The sequence below is a fragment of the Hyaena hyaena genome, unplaced genomic scaffold, assembly GCF_003009895.1.
Source record: "Hyaena hyaena isolate Hyena2069 unplaced genomic scaffold, ASM300989v1 scaffold_701, whole genome shotgun sequence".
Taxonomy (NCBI): Eukaryota; Metazoa; Chordata; class Mammalia; order Carnivora; family Hyaenidae; genus Hyaena; species Hyaena hyaena.
The window spans coordinates 850,161-863,862 of record NW_024081333.1 but is presented as its reverse complement, the minus strand read 5'-3'; positions in this window follow the sequence as shown (position 1 = coordinate 863,862).

Below are 13,702 nucleotides of genomic sequence, written 5' to 3'. Positions count from 1 at the left end.
CTTGAAGAGAAACAATCTAAGTATCCATCCATGAATAAATGGATAAAGTTGTGTATCTACAGCTACACACACACATACATAAAATACATACAATGAAATATTATTCGGCCATAAAAAAATGAGGAAATCCTACCATTTGGGACAACATGCACAGAACTTGAAGGCATTATGCTAAGTGAGAGAAGTCAAAGACAAATACTATATGATCTCACTTATAAATGGAATCTTAAAAAAATTAGAAAAAGAAATCGGACTTGTAGCTAACACAGGCCAAGGAACTGGAGGAAGGTGGTCAAAGTATACAAACTCCAGTTAAAAGATAAAGAAGTTCTAGGGATGTAATGTGCAACATGTGCACTATAGCTAACAATGCTGTGTGATATATATGAAAATTGTTAAAAGAGTAAACCCTAAGAATTCTCATCAATAGAGAAATTTCCTTCTTTTCCTTTTTTCCCCTTTCTCATTGCATCTATATGAAACGATGGATGTTAACCTATGGTGATCATTTCAGAATACCTGTAAATCAAACCATAATGCTGTATGCCTTAAACTTCTACAGTGATGCACATCAATTGTTTCTCAATATAACTGAAAACATATTCTTGAATCACCTTGAGCCACATCATTATCAATTCACATTTGTGTGTGTCATTCATTTCCAGGACTCATTTGATATTAACCAAAGCTTTGGAGAGAAGCAGGGTAGGAGTAACATATACTAATGCTTATGGATGAAAAAATGAAAACTTAAAAAGGCAACATGACTTGTCCAAGGATATGGAGGGGTCCAGATCTGACCTCAACTACAGGATTTCTGTTTTCTTGTATAAGGCACACTTAGCTACGCCATCATCATTTTAGAAATTCTGTGACAAATAAGACATCTGTTTTGTTTTTTCATTACTAACATTACTAGCTTTCTCTTTTTTAAAATATATTTAATGTTTATTTATTTTTGAGAGACAGACAGCATGAGCAGCAGAGGAACAGAGAGAGATGGAGAAACAGAATCCCAAGCAGGCTCCAGGCTCAGAGGTGTCAGCACAGAGCCAGATGTGGGGTTCGAACCCATGAACCTTGAGATCATGACCTGACCTGAAGTCAGATGCTCAACCGACCGAGCCCCCAAGGACTCCCACTAGCTTTCCTCTTTAAGCAATATTATTGCCGAAAAAAAAGAAAGAAGTAAATTCTGTTGAAATTTAACAGCAAGCGAGTAGCCACAAGCACAATGAATCACTGTCTATATTATACGGAGTGGCATCTAGTAATTACCTCTGAAGTCTTTTATTTGTACCTTTTCAACTACACATCTACTCTTCACTGTATCTTTTAATACAGAGATGGTCAATTTTGCTTCTTGTTAAAAAAAAAAATACTTTCTGAAACGTCTTCAAAAGTCTAAGCTAGGGGCTCCTGGGTGGCTCAGTCAGTTGGGCGTCCGACTTTGGCTCAGGTCAGGATCTCATGGTTCGTGGGCTCGAGCCCCACGTCGGACTCTGTGCTGACAGCTCAGAGCCTGGAGCCTGCTTCGGATTCTGTGTCTCCCTCTCTCTCTGACTCTCCCCTGCTCATGCTGTCTCTCTGTTTCTCAAAAATAAATTAAAAAACATTAAAAAAATTTTTTTAAAAGTCTACACTAGAAAATCAAAAGTGGAATTAAAACTGTCTAGAGAAAACTCATCAGAATTCTCACAGAAGCTTTTTGGGTTCAGTGGTTTCCTTAAGTTGAAATTGGCCTTATTTTCTTTAAGAAATATTCATGCATATGTAAATACAACAATGAAATTCCCGAAGCACCCAGGAAAATTTTTTGTCTGCATTTCCTATGTATAGTAAAGGAATGAGACACATTTCCTAAAAAGCCACAGGACATTTAAAGATTTTTATCATTCTTCTACACATACCACGTTGTTTAAATAATTTTGACAGTTAAGCAAACCATTAATGTTTCCAAATATATTTTCCAAATAAACAGATTACACTGTCCAAATGGCAAACAGCTGGAACACGATGTGGTTTCAGATTAAATTTTACTCTGAACCAAATAATTTGGTATAGAGTCTATCTCTGTCCTGGAAACCAAGAAGCACTGGATCGGTGTGTTGTTCTCATTTTTTCTCAGTATATTCTACTGCTCTGGAATTCATGACCTTGTAGTATTTCTCATTTGTCAAATGGGGCTAATCACCAGGGATGGATTCAGGTTTGGTGGGGCTCAAAACTTACATATTTGGAGGGCCCTCTTTAAGAAAAATAACACAAAAGCACCATCTGATAGTAAGGTAAGGGGCCATATATGCCAAAGGCTCATTCACAAACAACATATCTTTACTCCTCTACCCTTCTTCTACCTTTGGGGCAATGGATGGTTCTAGCATATCCCCTACACTGCAATCCACTGTTTCTATATATCCTGCAACTTAGCAGGCTCTTAAAAAAAACACTGGTTACCTCCTCCAATGTGCATCATTCACCTCACAAAGTAGAGAAACAGGTTACTGATTATGACAGATGAGATACTTAGCTATGGGAATTCCATTCAAAAGTCATTTGTTGTGAGTTGAAAATGTACAAAGGCATATATGTACATCAGTGAATACAATACAATTTTCTAAACGATGGCTGCTCATACAGAGGGCAGTGCTGGTGTTGGAGACAAGATGATAACCATAAGTTAGAACATGCTACATAGTCTATAGTAAACAGGAAAAATACAATCTGAGAGCTTATTTGGAACATGTGTACAAGGAAAAGGGGGATGATTTAGAACAAGGCTTTACCTGAGAACTAGCACCTTCTGGCCTGTAGGATCCAGATTTGTGTGTCTCTGCACCCTCGGCCTAACAATGTCATGCCCCATCAGAGAAAGCTTTAATATCCCAGGGGGCACTGATGAAATCTTATCCCCTCTTTAACCTGAAGCTCTTTACAAACTCTGAAAGTCACCTGATTTTAGCCAAAAGGCCAAGAAGCGATTCAAACTCAGAAAGTCAAAATGTTCAGCACAACGAGTGGACCCAGATTCATCATTTCCTTTATTAACAGCAAATATTAAAACATTGAAAGCATTTAACATAAATCGGCATAGCTGTGGAAGTTCAATATACTAATTCAACTTGCCGCTGTCCAGCGCTGTGTTAGAGCTAAAAACAGAGTGTTCTTCAGAATGATTCATTAGGTTATTTCCTAATCAATGGTAAATAATCCTGACAAAAGTGTATTGACTTCAAAAGTTTAATAACTTCTAAAATAACAATTTTATTGTTTGCAATGAAAGTGTGCACTCAATCTTGATTTAATTTATATGGGGCTGCAGGGGTGTCTTACTAATAAGAAGACCTGTTGAGCGTTAACAAAAAATGAAACCGATCCATCCATTTTGACCCCAGAAAGTAAATATTCACCACAGTTTTGGTGAATCCCCCACTGCATAGACTCCTTCTATCACTCTGGTTTCTGTCAATGGATTTGATTTGAGAAAACTCGTTTTAGTAGAATTCTCCATTAGTCAAAACTAAACACAGGCTCTGATGAGAAAGAAAACAAATACACATTTGACTTCATCTATAAGTCAGACTCTCTGTTTAGAACTGGATCGCATGTATCTCCCTTTTATCAGTGCCCCTCACGGGGATGTTCCAGAATTTCCGTATAAGGAATGCTCAAGGCTCAAAATCTGAGCACAAGGCAGGCAAGATAATATGTAGACCTCTCGAAGCTGTGCTGGTTTTGCTTAGTTTGTATATCTATTGGAGTGGAAACCACAGATAAGCCTCCCACGTTACCCTTTGCCACTGACACTGTCTTTCAGCTTTCCCCAGGAAGCCCGCCCTCAAACACTCTTCTCTCCTGCCAAAAGCTGGCAGAAAATGGTCCCGGTTAAAAGGACTGTCCGCAAATGCTACCTATCATTTCTCTCTACCATCCAACATACATGTGGGCCTCAGTGGCTTAGATTCTGACAGTATTTTAATGCTACTCTTTTGTCTTCCATGTACTGTTCGATGAGCCAAGTCATATAAAGTGCAACTTGGAATTTCTTCAGAAATACTGTTGGAAACACCATCCATTTTGTTTTGTCCAGCTTCCCTTACATAACAACCATCACCAAACATGTGACACATATTCTGAAAGGACCTTCACAGAAAACGTTTTAACCTGCCCAACACCGGGATGGCTTTGTTTATACTCATTGTACATCTGATGAAACTGCGGCTTGGAAAGGTTAACACACAGAGAAAATCACAAAAAAGGGTAAGTGTGGCAAAGACAATATTAGGTGCTCATAAAACCCTCCATATGTTCCCTTCTGGGAGGCTAAGGACATTTCTCAGCCTCTCTGGGAGTTTGATGGGGTCACGTGGGTATGTTCCAGCTAGTAAAGTATGGTTAGAAGTGATGTGTGCTACTTCCTGTGGCCTTAAAGCTTCCCACACAATCCTCCATGCTCTCACTTGTAAGCACTTGCTTCTGGGATAAATTTGCAGCTGTGACACAAACAAGGCTATGTAATAGAGTGGAGTCACATCTGGACTTGAAAATGAGGGAGAAAGTATTATTTAAAAAGCTAGTTTAAGTTGGGGGCTTTTTTGTTAAGGTAGATTACCTCCATTCGCTCCCTTACACTTCATATTCTTAGCACAAGAACCTACTGGGACATCCTTCTCTGGTTCGTCTGCACCAAATTTTTATTTGTTATCCAAATCTCATTTTTAAATGCTGTCTCTAGGGCAATGCTGTCCTTCATTCCATGTCCTTCCCGCTGCTCTCACGTTTTGTTCACACCTGACACCTAGTAAGCTAGCAACTTGAGCAAGTGATCTCCCCTCGTTGGCCTTCCACTTATACGTGCTTCATCTCATGTAACCTTCACAACAAACACTGGAAACATGCACTCTTAGTAGCCTCAGTTTAAGATGGAGAAATGAGGCCTAGAGACTTGTCCAAAGTGACACAGGTATTAAGAAGCAGAACCTCTTTTACACTTTTACACGTACAAGACTATGCTACAACTCACCGTCCACAAAGCTGGTCTCCCTCACTGCGTTAGAGAGCTAGAGTGTAAATAATTTCAGCATCCCCTGCACCTAATATATTGCTGATCCAGAGTTAAGCTGCAGCAAACATTTTTGGAATGAATAAGTAGAGGGATGGATGAATCAGAACCAGAATCAGGTTCCTCTATTCCAAGTCATTCCTCCATTACACTGCACGGCCTCATGGCACAGCTGCAAGTTTATCCCAGAACCAAAGTCTTACAGGAAACCTGTTACATAGTAGGCATTAAGTAAATATTTGCTGAATGAAGAAGAGGGGGCCACGACGAAGGCGTGATGCCAGTGTGACCGCCAAAGAAACACAATTCTTTAGAACTACAAATTCCCTCCCGGGAAGATGCTGTCTGCCTAATGGAAACACATTTTATACTTATGAGTATTTTTACAGGGTCTGGATATGCACGCTTGAGAATCCAGGCTAAAGAGAGCCAAATAAATCTGCATAACAGAAGGTGAGGAATTTGGAGTTCTCAGTACAGTTCTGGATTGAGGCTGTGAAGAGACGTGGGAGGAGGAAGACAGAGAGCAGCCATTATGGCACCGTGAAGGGTAGAGACTACACGGGAGGAAAGTGCACATTTTTAGAACAGGGATAGCTAATGTTGAACTCGAAACTGTTGGCACTTTACAAATGCAAAGCCCTCCTCCATATCTCGATGATTCCTAAATTTTGAATAAAGTCTACTACATTTTCCAAGGGTTTGTGGCATGTTTGATGGAAATCAAGAAAGAAGCAGTGTTTCACATCTGAGTGGATACGGCAAGGGTACAGACAAGGGACTCCTAGAAGCAGGACTCCAGTATCAATGGTGCCCATGAAAACCCAAGTTCTCCATGAACTGGCAAAAGTCTTGGAAAAGACGCTGGCTGTGTCAAGGGTTCAAGTCACTCTGTCATGCACCCAGTGGCATGGGAACTCCCACTGACATTTGGGTTATTTGAGGTCCTCGACAGCCCTAATTTTTAACACATTAATATATTGGAGATCTGAAAGCAGGTTTGCCCTTAGTGAAATAAGATGCTGCAAGAAAAAAAAAATATCTCACAGTTTGCATGGACAATGAATTACAAAGAGCTAAATATACTTTCATGGATGGATGCCAAGGGAAAGGAGCTAGATATTTTAAAACATTTCCTGAGAGGAGACGAAATTTAAAAAAAAAAAGGCTTGTGCAACTCACATTGAAGTGAGCAAGGAACAGCAAAATGGCAATTTCCCCCTTCATCCAGAATGGGGAGGCAAGCAACCGCCAAGTAACGGACTTTGGAGTAGTGGAGGAAGGGACTTCCAGGTGGCAATCAGATGGGAATTTGCCCTTCCAGGGAATCCCATAAAACTATTCCCATGACAGCTGCACTGGGCTCTAATGTGAACGTACAGGCAGCTGCAAAGGCGTTTGCAGAAGCGAAAGAGTCACATTTCTAGCATTTACACAGATGGCATAATTAGCAATTAAGAGCAGAAACACTTAGGGCGCCAGTAATATCTGTACTTTAAAGGCTGAGTTGACAGCATTGCCAACGCCGCAACTGAAAACCCTTTGAAAGGCCACCATCACCTCTCATCAGGGCAGCCAACACTCTGATGGGGACACAGTGTACTTTGCAAGCAGAATCCTGACGCTCAGAGCAGGTCAGCAACACTCCTCTTGGGACAAGACCCGAGCAGTCCCCATTCCTGAGTGTTCGGATCTTTGGTGCATCATTTTCTGTGCGTCCGGCAGCATCACTAAGCTTGGCTCGCTCTTTCTCTTTTCTTTTTTTTAAACTCTACTTAAAACAAAACAAAACAGCCAACCATAACAACAAATGACTTCAGCTTTCCCTCTGTTAACAGTCTGGTGAAGGCATGACATGAGTAGACCTGAAGGGCCGAGCCAGCCGGGGACTGATCCACCCAGGCACCCCCTTGGTAACATGAAAACTCGGCAAAGGCTGGCAGGGAAATGCTCCCTCTAGCCTTGTGCAATTCTAGTTAAGAATCAAGGGGTTCAGGGGTGCTGGGGTGGCTCAGTCTGTCGAGCATCCCACTTCAGCTCAGGTTACGATCTCATGGTTCATGAGTTCGAGCCTTGCATGGGGCTCTGTGCTGAACTCTTGGAGGCTGGAGCCTGCTTCGGATTCTGTGTCTCCTTCTCTCTCTCTACCCACCGCAGCTCATTCTCTCTCTCTTAAAAATTGGGGCGCCTGGGTGGCTCAGTCAGTTAAGCGTCCGTCTTTGGCTCAGGTCGTGATCTCACGGTTCGTGGGTTCGAGCCCCGCATTGGGCTCTGTGCTAACAGCTAGCTCAGAGCCTGGAGCCTGTTTCAGATTCTGTGTCTCCCTCTCTCTCTGACCCTCCCCTGCTCATGCTGTCTCTCTCTCTCAGAAATAAATAAAACATTAAAAATTTTTTAAAAAAATAAAGTTGCGCCTGGGTGACTCAATTGGTTGAGCAGCTGACTTTGGCTGAGGTCATGATCTCGTGGTTCATGAGTTCGAACCCTGCTTCAGGCTCTGTGCTGCCAGCTCAGAGCCTGGTTCAGATCCTCTGTCCCCCCATCTCGCCGTGTGTTCTCTCAGAAATAAACAAACAGTCAAAAAGTTAACTGAGGGGCGCCTGAGTGGCTCAGTCAGTTGAGCGTCCGACTTTAGCTCAGGTCGTGATCTCACGGTTCATGGGTTCGAGCCCCGTGCCGGGCTCTGTGCTAACAGCTCAGAGCCTGAAGCCTGTTTCAGATTCTGTATCTCCCTCTCTCTCTGACCCTCCTCTGCTCATGCTCTCTCTCTCTATCTCAGAAATAAACAAAAAAACATTAAAAAAAAAAAAAGGAAAAAAAAAGTTAACTGAAAGAACCGAGGGGAGTTGGGTGAAATTAGGCGACAGGGATTAAGGAGTGCACTTGTCACGATGAGCATCGGGCGATGTATGGAATTGTTCAATTTCTATACCTATTGTACATCTGAAACTAATATTACACTGTACGTTAGCTGACTGGAATTTAAATAAAAACTTAATAATATAAATGAAACAATCTTCCTATGAGGCAGGTACCATAAAGGGCACTTTCATTTAATTACACATTTAATTTTCAACATCATTAGATAGGTATTGTCATTCCCATTGTAAGGTAAGAAAACAGACCTAGAAAAGCAAATTGCTGAATTTCATAAACCAGAATGTAGCCAAGCTGGAATTTGCACATGGCCTTATCTTATACTAAATCAATTTTTTATATTCACCCACATTTGCTTACAACAGGTTGGAAAATTTCCGAACAACCTTTCTAATCAGGAAGGAGGCCAAATTCCCCCATCCTTGCCCTGGAACATCACTCGGTGAGGAATGCTAATGGCAACGGATCTAATCCTGAAGGTCCCACAGTGGCTAGCACAGCATTTGGGACAGAGTGGGTATTTAATAAATTCTTGTAAGTGGAACAATGATCACAAATTCTACAAAAAGAAAAGTACGCCTCTATATCATTTATAAAGTACTGAGATACATTTAGTGGAGATGATCTGCTGTACTTAAGACCAAAAATTAGTATTTTTAAATACTTAAAATAATCTAAAATTATCTAATTTCTGCTCTTCTCCCCACTGTATTTGTTACTGCAACAGCTGTAGCCTACAGAGTCTTCAACTATACATTGAGAATAGTGAGAATACGTGGCTCATCTTAAAGGTTGTAGGGAGAATGAAAGGATATTATTCTAGGGCATACATCTATCAGAGCACATGTGCTAGTGTGCTGCCATCATTTGTGAATGCCTCCCACTTAGACCCTGAAATCCTTAAAGGAAGAGACAATTCATTCTACTTTGTGTTCTTGGTATCATTAGAGGAATGACTGATATAATTCATTCATAAAATAATGAATGATGGAGCACTGTTCTTACAGAAGAGCAGCATGACATGTATAGTTCATGTGTGTTCTTATGTATAACTCTACAGTAGATGTAACTACATACATATAGCTACATGTATGTATGCTATAGAGACATATAGCCTATATAAATACATTAACCATACATTACACACACACACACACACATAATGATGTGATCGAAATGTTCCAAAACTGAGTAACTTTTAATTTAAAAATTTTCTTTTAGCTACTTCTCTCCCCCATCTGACCCTTCATCGCCAGCGGAATTGGCGATGGTTGCACAGCTCTGTTAATGTTACTAAATATAGTTGGAGTGTGTACCTAAAAATGAATAAATTTGATGGTATGTAAGTTATACCTCAATAAACCTTTTTAAAGAAATTGCTTAATGTTTATTTTTGAGAGAGACAGACAGACAGGGAGAGACAGAGTACAGGGGAGGGGCAGAGGGAGAGGGAGACGCAGAATCAGAAGCAAGTTCAAGTTCCAGGCTCCAAGCTGTCAGCACAGAGCCCAACATGGGGCTCGAACCCACAAACCATGAGATCAGGACCTGAGACAAAGTCGGATGCTCAGCTCAACCAACTGAGCCCCCCAGGCGGCCCAATCAACCTTTTCATTAATTGAAGTTCACATACAATACTGTGTTAGTTTCAGGCATACAGCATAGTGATTTGACATTTATATACATTATGAAATAGTCACCGCGATAAAGGTAGTCACCATCTGTCACCACACAAAGTGATTTTAACATTACTGACTATTCCCTACGTCACACTTCTCATCTCCATGATTTACTTATTTTATAACTGGCAGTTTGTACCTCTTCGTCCCCTCCACCTATTTCAGCACCCCCCAAACCCTCCCTTCTCTGGTAACCAACAGCTTGTTTCCTGGATCTACGAATCTCTGTTTTGTTTGTTCCTCTGTTTTTCAGAATCCACATATATTCTTCACATAAGTGAAATCAATCCGCATGCGCCTCTCTTCTGACTTATGTTATTTAGTACCTGTTTCATGCAAGTTGAAAAAGGCTTTTGTTTTGTTGTCTGGTAGTTTGTTTCAGTAGACTGCACACTCTGGACTTAATCCAACATTCGAATTCCCTGTTAGGATGCTTTTCCCCTGCTCCCAGGGGGCCTGCCATACTCTCGCTATTTCAAACTTTGTATCCACTTGACATAACCTTGTGGCATTAGGGAAAGGTCTCCTGAACCACAGGATGTCCTCTGAGCTTTGCTGGTCTCCAATTCCGTGTGGCCTCTCGGGTCCTATCCTGTGTTGTGGCTGACATTCCTGCAACGTTTTTGCCCTCCACACGGGCACCCAGAGCCCAAGTCTATGTTCCTGCCATAGCCCATGACCATGACATCTCTGCATTTGATGGCTTCCTTTCAGCAATCTCAGACTCATTGTGGTTTATCAGTTCACTCACCCATTAAGGGCCTGAGAAATCTTAGCTAACTTCTCTGTATCACTCTGGGGTATGTGGGCTCGTTGGCTGTTTGAGTCTGTCCTTAAATCCAGGTTCAGAACATCTTCCTCAGGCACTTCTAACCTTTACACCTCTGGGGTACCTTGTTACTCAGATGCATGCTAATTTTTTTTTTATATTTTTATTTATTTTTAGGAGAGAGAGAGAGAGAGCCAGTGTGAGCAGGGGAAGGTCAGAGAGAGAGGGAGTCACAGACTCTGAAACAGGCTCCAGGCTCTGAGCTGGCAGTCAGCACAGAGCCCGACGTGGGGCTCGAACCCACGAACCACGAGATCATGACCTAAGCGAAAGTCGGACGCTTAACCGACTAAGCCACCCAAGCGCCCCTCAAATGCATGCTAATTTAAGGACATCTTTATGATGCTTTCAATTTCCCAGACTATTATGTGACTTGCTCTATACTGGGAATTCTGCCACACTCTCTCTCCTCTGTGCTTTGTCCAAACAGAAGAAGCTAAGATACCCACATATGATCACCGTGCCCGATTTTGGGAACCAATATCTGACAATTGACTCTCTTTGATTAATCTTAATCCCCCATTACTTCCTCTACCTCTTTCAGGCAATGGGTGACCTGAGAGGAGGCTCAGGCTAAACACAAAGGAGAATGAAAAAAAGCAGCACACCAACACATTCGAAAATTATCTGCAATACATGAGATTATTATTTTTTAGACCTCTTCTAGACCATAAATGACATAAATTGTGGAGGAAATATGTCCTCTGGGGTTTCAGATTCAAAGCATGAATTAAAAAAAAAAAAAAAAAGATTGCTTAAAACAGTATAGCACCAGGGTGCCTGAGAGGCACAGTCGGTTAGGCATCTAACTCTTGATCTCGGCTCAGATCATGATCTTACAGTTTATGAGTTCGAGCCCTGCATTTGGCTCAGCACTGATGGCAATGGAACCTGCTTAGGATTCTTTCTCTCCTTCTCTCTGCCCCTTTCCCACTTGTGCTCTCTCTCTCTCACTCAAAAATAAAGAAACTTAAAAAAATTTTTAAAAATACTACAGTATCAACACATCAGAGTTAATAAACCACACAGTATGCATTTCACTTGAAGGCAACAAGTGAAAGGGATACTTTTCGAATGTCAAGGTAAATATTGCTGTACCTATGTCCTTTATATATGATGGCCAGATTTGGAAAATTATGAGTCTAAGAGCTAGTTTCAATTTACAGTCAAGAATATCCAGGGTGCCTGGGTGGCTCAGTTGGTTAAGCGTCCGACTTCGGCTCAGGTCATGATCTCATGGTTCATGGGTTCGAGCCCCACGTTGGGCTCTGTGCTGACAGCTAGCTCAGAGCCTGGACCTGTTTCAGATTCTGTGTCTCCCTCTCTCTCTGACCCTCCCCTGCTCACGCTGTCTCTCTCTCTCTCTCTCAGAAATAAATTTTTTAAAAAAACATTAAAAAATTAAAAAAAAAGAATATCCACATAATGGGATCATTAACACTAGAGGAGACACGAATATATGCCAGGAAAAAATCTGCAAGTGTCTCAAAGACAAACGCATTGCCTACAACGAGGGTGCTTTGCCATAATTATATCCGATGAGTGGGCTACAAAGATCTCTTTTTATCTAATCCATGGCTTGGGAAAAAAGGTTTTTGGTGATGTTCTAAACTTTGTTCTGACTACTCAAGACAGTTGACAGCTAATAAACCTCAAGGCGAGTACAGAATAAAGACGACTTGATGTCCGATCCAGGCCCTCCCACTGTGGCCTCAAATGGATTGTGAGTCATTTCATCCCATGACCATTCTGTGTAGCCTCTAGCCCATGGTTAGAGCAGCCTTTTCTGTTAATAAGTATGGTGTTACACACATTCCATTAGCTACATGTGTGCCATGGAGCACAAGAGGTTTGGAAGCAGTGGTGTGGATCTACAGTAGCAAAGGGGTTCTCGTCTCATGAAGCAAGCTGTACCTGTAGGTAGTGGCTGCCGTATAAAGAGGTTGTAGCACCATGGCCAGTGTCAGTGGGAGGGAATGTACTACTCAGTTATCAATGACATGTGTCTAGAAGTGAGACCTTTACAACAAACTTTGTATTGGTTAACCTTGGCATATATATTATGATTCTAAGGCTGCAAAAATACGCTGATCGTCTTTGCTAAGGAGGCGAGATATTATATACACAAGGAAGTGGGGCTGTGGAGAGGAAGAAAAAACTCTTAATGAAGTTGAGTGTGAGAAGGCATTTGACCGCAAATCTTTCCAAAAGGCCCGCAATGTGTTTCCATCGCATGTTAGAAAGGCACTTTTAGTGAAAAGCATGATCCCTCTGAAGGAAATTTTATTATTATGATTATGCCTGTTTTTAACTCCACTTGGGTCAATGTATCCTGAGTCTATTATCCTGGCCTAACGCGCTCAGGGCCTTTTGCTTAACCCTGTCTATGCAAAGCATGCCGCGTGAGCACCTCATTCATGCCACATTTGGTATTCAGGAACAATCTGCTGGCTTACGGCTTCCTAGCTACAATAAAGGTAAAATTAGTGAACCTAAGACTCAAAGTTTGAATGCAATCACTCTTTAATAGAGTCTCAACTTTAGTGATTTCTACTTTGAAAATGGTTTTATTAATTTTCTCATTCTTCTGTCTTCCTATCAACAGATACCCTATATTAAATGCTTATTTGTATCACTAGCCCTGTGCCACACGCATACTGGATAATAACAGTTCTCCAAGACATCTTTGTCTACTCTTCTCTACCTAGACGCTTGTACAAATAAGGGATAGAAGGGGAAACACTACTTAAAAGGCTGAAAATGATCTAAGCTTCAGTATCAAATTAAAGACAGGAAATATTTTTATCATGTTATAGCTTCAAGTGTCATCTAATTGCTGTATTTATTTCAGTGTAAAGGAATAAATGAAAAATAAAAATATTTCAAATGATAAAAAGCAATTATTTCCTCTTCAGCATTTAAAACCAGGCTTTACAAAGGTGCCGCATTAAAGTATAATGTTTTAATAAGAGCAATTTTCATAATTACACCTCAACTTCACATCCCCATTTTAATTAGAATCTTCTGCTCTTCTGTAAGATTTCTATAAAGTCAGTTGCAAATGTGTTACCAACTTCTTCCTCAAGGTAACCAACCTTCAGAACAATTCAGTCTTCAAGAACTCCCAGAATACTTGAGTGCCTTAAGTCGATTTTTGTCTTAATTGAGAGAATAAATGCTACCATCTTAGGAGAACCATAATATAATTCAGCTAATATCAGTGCGTGTATTTGCTTTCAGTTCTGAGATGATCAT